Raw genomic sequence first — 6,000 nt, forward strand, 5'->3', positions numbered from 1 at the left:
TGAATTTTTAAGTTTTGTTATATACATCTTCATTTAAAAAGATTAAAACCGTAAGACACTCGAACGTCCTGCGATTGGTCAGCGGGTTCTGACACTACTTAAAAGGCTACCTCACGGGTTGGCGGTGATGCGGATTGTGCCTTGAGTATACTCGCGCACGTGTATTACAATATTCAAATTGGGTTTTTCGTTTTCATGCCGACTCGAGTGGGATTGACCTTACTGTTAACCGACAGAACCAAGGTACGTATGACGTCACGCGTACCCCGTAAAATTTCGATCGTTTTGGCGGGGTTTAAATAATGCAAACTTTTGAAAATTAATTTAATTATGAAATCCACATTTGTAAAAAAATACTGGTATTTAAGTTAGAAGAAGCACATTAACAAAAAAAAAACTATTGGAATCCCTTTTACATTAGAATCACAGCGATGTATAAGGAATACCTATTAACATAAATCGGAATTAATGGTGTGTATTGTGGCTGCATTTATTTCTACCATTTCTGAATGTACGCAAATAGTATTGTTTTGATTGTGTCAATCAGCGACAAAGGCAAGTCCATTTAAAAAATGTTGTTAATGATCTAATTTAACCTGTATATTATTTTTTTTATATAATACAGATGATTATTTATAAATTAAGCCCCTAAATTTTGAGAATAAAATTGAAAAATGTTTAAATAAATGTTCTATCTCAAAAGCGGAAAAAACAGTGATCATAATTTGCTACAACTAACACACAGGCCATCTTTATTCCTTCGGTTAGTGTATGGAAGTGTGAACTGGGAGATATGAACTTAAGCTATAACTTTTCTCGCCCCCTCTTTTTGTAACGCCACTGGATTCCCCCCGCCCATGCCGCGCTTATCGCGACCTTCGTTACGCCGCTGCTCTGATTAACATGAAAGTATTTCAATGATTATTCTTTGAGCAGTAAAAATACCACAGCTTTAAAAACGGAGGAAATCTCTTCGGGGATTTTGGAATATGTTATTAGAAAAATACATATTTTAAATGTTAAGCGAGTTAATGTAGTTCAATGTGTAGATGGAAGTTATTTAGGTTAGCTGTAAAAAATAGTATATACCCCTCTCTAATTTTTTTTAAATTTTTGTACAATAACAGCTTTATAACATGAAATTTTTATTCAATTGATAAACGACCGTGCATGCGAAAACCTTATATAGAAAGAATATAGAAACTGATATAAAATAGTTCATGGTAACTTATATACATTACTTATTCAGTCAAAGAGGGTCGTTTATCTGTAGTATAAACTATAAATAATAATAAATTATAATGGATTTTCGGATTTTTTTTTAGGTATTTTATGTTTCTTATTTTGAAGATGTCTTAAAAAGAAATACCATTTTGGAAACAAGAAAAATTAACCTAATAGATTTTTGTTTGTAAAATATACCTATTAATTTAAAAGTGCAATATTTTAATTTCAAACAAGAAAAGTAATAAAAAAGCTTACTACAAACATTTTTAATCGAAACTTCGAAAAATTTCAAAGAATTAAAAAAAAACAGCCCCTTATACGATTAAAAATTATAATAAATCCCAAACAATAGCAAAAAAAACTCTGACATTTTGGATTCATTTGTACACAATATTATATCATTTTGAGCAATATTTCTTGGTTAGGTTTTTATTTTAGTTAGGTTATGTGATCTTTGTTTGGTTGTATATCAAGGAGAATATTTTAGAAGATTGAGTAAGAGGCAAAGAAGCAAGAATAAGAAGTTGGCTAGAAGAGGCAAGAAGAGACTAGAAGGGTCGAAAAAGATACAAGAAGAGTCAGGAAGAGAAAAAAAAACTAGTCAAAAAAGAAGATGCAAGAAGAAGCAAGAACATCGAAGAAGAAACTAGAACGACCAAGAATAGACTAAAAGAAACAAGAAGAGACAAGACAAACCCGAAAGGGTCGGAAAGTTGCAGTAAGTGGCATTAAGAGCTAAGATGAGACTAAAAGTGATGTCGCGCGTCGGACCTGGGGGGGGCCCTGACTTACCCTCGGCCAGCTCAGATGCGGGGGCATGAGACGTCTCTCTCATAGTCAGGGTTCGGGGTCAGCGCGAGGCTCAAGAATCCATATCCCACCGTCTACACAAAACACTCCCATACAACCGCTATCCCCAAATGAAAGAGGTTAGGTTTTTATAAATCAACATTGTATTTGAGCGGCAAAATGGACATTACATGGGTGAATGACAATAGAATACAGGTTGTTACATCCTAACTAGAATTATCATCAAAGGGTTCCCTAATCTCTCTCTGGGAAATAATTAACAGCTCTCTCTAGACCGACAGGCAGCGTGGACGAATCTAGGTTATTAGCGGACACATTCAAGGGTAATAGGAAATGTAAGAGACTCACAGCATGGTGTTGTCGGGGTATCCTGTTGATTGCAGGACGGTGCGCCGTGTTTCAAACAAACGGTGCCAGCCTGTCGATGTTCAAAGCGCGACATTGTCGTACATTTGGCTTCTCGACCGAGCGGTGCGAATTGGAACGCGGGCGCCGAAACGAACACACGTCCAGCTAGGTCAGAGGTCGGCGCGTAAGAAGGAGGAACGAGGAGCTCGGTCGCCGGGGGTGGGGGGAACTGTAGCGGATCTTTTGCGCGTTACGTTTGACCCAGCAACTAACCTGATAATTCCCGCTACTCAAGTTGGCAACTGTAGGATCTTTGCGCCTAAAATCTGTTATATGACACCTCCCCCCGCGCTCGTAAAAAGGGCGACGTGGTAATGGAGCATCAGGGTTAAAAGATCCTCTATGTGCCTCCCTTGGGGTTTTTTGACAAAACAAGAGTTGCCCTTAGTTTGAGAGACTTGGATGGCCAGAGAGATGCCTAGCTAAAACATAATGACTAGCTTATGCCATAGGCTAGGTAACAATATTTGTGGGGAGAAATGAGGAAGGGTACATAGCATGTTTGGAGCAAATAATTTTGGGGAGAGAGCAGGTGTGGAAACAACAAGTAAAATTATGCAATTAGAAAACAAAAGACATGGTTATGCAATTGAAAGACAAAAGACAAAATTATACAATTGAAAGACAAAAGGGCATGGTTATGCAATTGAAAAAACAATAGATAACATTATACAATTGAAAAAAACAAAAGACGGAATGTTAAGGTGTGATTCTAGGGTTTCATTGGTCTGGAAGCTAAGTTTGCGTTGCGTTGGTTTTTTGGTTTCGAAGAGTTGCGAAGGAAACGAGATTTCACTGACTCTAAAAGATTACATTATCACTGTAATCTGACCCATTGAGATAACACTCAGGAGTACACTTAGGCCTTGGAAAAAACACTTTGCTTCGTTGTGGGCGTTGATGTTTGCGAAGTGGGGCTGTGGTTTGCGGGGCTGCGGCTATGGTTACAGTGGTCATTGGAGAGAGTAGTCCAGGTTCCGTAGTTATGCCAGTACGAGTCCTATGTGCTATTATGGTGGGCACGGATCGTATGTGTTGGTTATCGGAGCATAATGTAGCTCAGGATAACTTTTTAGAGATGCGCAGTTTGTGTTTACTGGAGGGGCAAAGGGTAATTATGTTTCACCCATGACCTGGTATGTGTCACTGCATGACAGAGCAAGAGACGGTATAACTGGCATTGGCATTGAGGGCAAGAAATTTGAACTCCGGGACTAGCGTGTCCGAAAGGTAGTTCAGAGTGTCATAAAGTATAGTGGGACAACTCGGCTTGCAGTGGTGTGACAAACGTCATACATATGAGTGGTATTGTCTGTGCTTTCAGGAACAAGATGGAACAAGATGGAACAAGTGTGTAGCGAGTAGTAGTCGAGGGGCCTTTGTAACCACAGCGCAGGCTGCTAGGAGGTGAGGCTCAGCTTGGCTGCTGGAGATGGCATCCGCCTGGGCTTCTTTTTAAATCCGGGGGGAATTATTATTAAAGCAAATTTCTTGAAGTTTACCTGCCTAGGGACCAATGAAGAAAAGTTTGGAGAGAAACAAAATGTGTCCAGAAAAAATAAACAAACGAGGTTTAACTGCCGGTCCGGAGAGTGACGGAGAGTGTGAGAGAGAGGTAGAGAGATTCCTAACTAGTTTTGATTACATAAACATTATCCTTTATTAGGATGACTTGGCGTTTGCCGAATGACAAACTGTCTTGGTTGAAAAAACAACCGGCCTTCTTTGGCCTATGTTAACATACAGGTGGTAACATTTTCGTAGGATTTCAAAGAACAAGACAAAAAAATTCGTGAACGAGTCACGGCAACAGCAGGGAAACTAATTCATGAATAAAGGTTGTCAGAAAAGACAGACGATACGCCAAGTGCGTATCATACATATTCAAAATTCATGAATGTGTTTCGTTGAGGAGAGAAAAAAAATGACAACATACGTGAAAGGTGAGGTAGGAAGCCTGTTGGTGACCGGAACAATTACCGATTCGAACTCGAAGTGAGGGCGAAATATGGTCGACAACAGATTTTCCACTTCATACATATGCCTGAGGGCATGGGGGTAGGGAGGGGGAGGAAAAAGGACGGGAATTGAGTTACGAAATTGCTAGAGACTGGACTAATTTCCAATTCAACCTCTATGTGAGAGTGAAACATATTCAACCAGCAGATTTCCTGACTCTTTACATTTTAATAAAGTGGATTAATTTTAAACAGTATTTGAATACACATTGTACTAAAGAGGCTAATCTTTTGCGTGTATTTGGCAAAAGATTAGGGGTCGTTTTAAACTTCTACATGATTGTGAGAAAAGACAGACCCTAGTTCCAATTTCACAAACCTGGGATTCTTCTTATTCGTTTCCCAGACGACGAGTTTAGTGGTTTTGTGCCCATCGATTAACTCCTGCGGCACTATGCCCCATAATTGACAGTGAAGCTGAAAACTAGTCCTTTTGGGATAGTAGATATTCCTGGGCTTCTTTTCTTTTTGGAAAGCAGCAAAAACAGGAAGTCCACGGGCATTGGCGTTGAACAAAGAGGTTTCTGTGAAATACTTACGTAGTTCACATATAAAGGTTTGATATTATTTCGTTCGCACGATTCATGGTGAGTATTGTAACGTCTTCACGTATAGTGTACGAGTATGCAGTATATGCAAGGTACAACTCAATTATAGACAGAAGTCAAAGAGTGTAAAAACAGTTCCTTAAAGGAGATGACGATGTCGATATTATGTCGTTCACACGAATCACGGTAAGTATTATTATTACGTCTCCACGTCTCGTGTACAGGGTTGTACACAATTATACACAAAAGCGGTTCTCATGACATGTTAATGACACACGACCAGATTATACACAAAGGCGGTACTCATGGCAAGTTAATGTCACACGACCAAATTATACACAAAGGCGGTACTCATGGCAAATTAATGTCACACGACCAAATTATACACAAAGGCGGTACTCATGGCAAGTTAATGTCACACGACCAAATTATAACACATGGTTATAAATATTAAGTAATTGTAACGAACTTCTCGTGTAGTGGTGGATTTTTTAAGGATCTCTCCTATCGCGTGACAAATTTTACATTTAAATATGATTCAACAAAAGCTAGCAGTATCATTTGATACTGTTTGCAAAGATTTGTTAGATTGACTAACTCCGTAGCCTGGAGAGGCGTACGATGGAACAATAGAGAAGATAAACAATTTCAATGTTACTTCATTTGTTACAAGGTGCAAGATGATGGTAGGAGGTATTTCTACTTACATCGTGCGATGGGTGAGAACAGGCCCATAATGGCTTTACATACTGTTCATTGTAGCGTGCAATTGGGTTGCAAACACTTGGTTAAATGGTGAGACAAAGGTTGGGTGTTTATATTATGCAACGATGATCGAACAAAGTCCTGTTGATTTACGTTGTGATATAATTATTTGCGTTCGAAGATCAGGATAACCGTAAGGTTTTACTAACCTGTCCCGTAGGGTTGAAACGTGAGGTACGAGACATACGTGACGTAACAGTAGAGAAAAGAAATCGAGATCTCGT

This window comes from Hesperophylax consimilis, chromosome 5 (assembly GCF_061612785.1).
Source record: "Hesperophylax consimilis isolate HC1 chromosome 5, BYU_Hcon_1.0, whole genome shotgun sequence".
Classification (NCBI taxonomy): Eukaryota; Metazoa; Arthropoda; class Insecta; order Trichoptera; family Limnephilidae; genus Hesperophylax; species Hesperophylax consimilis.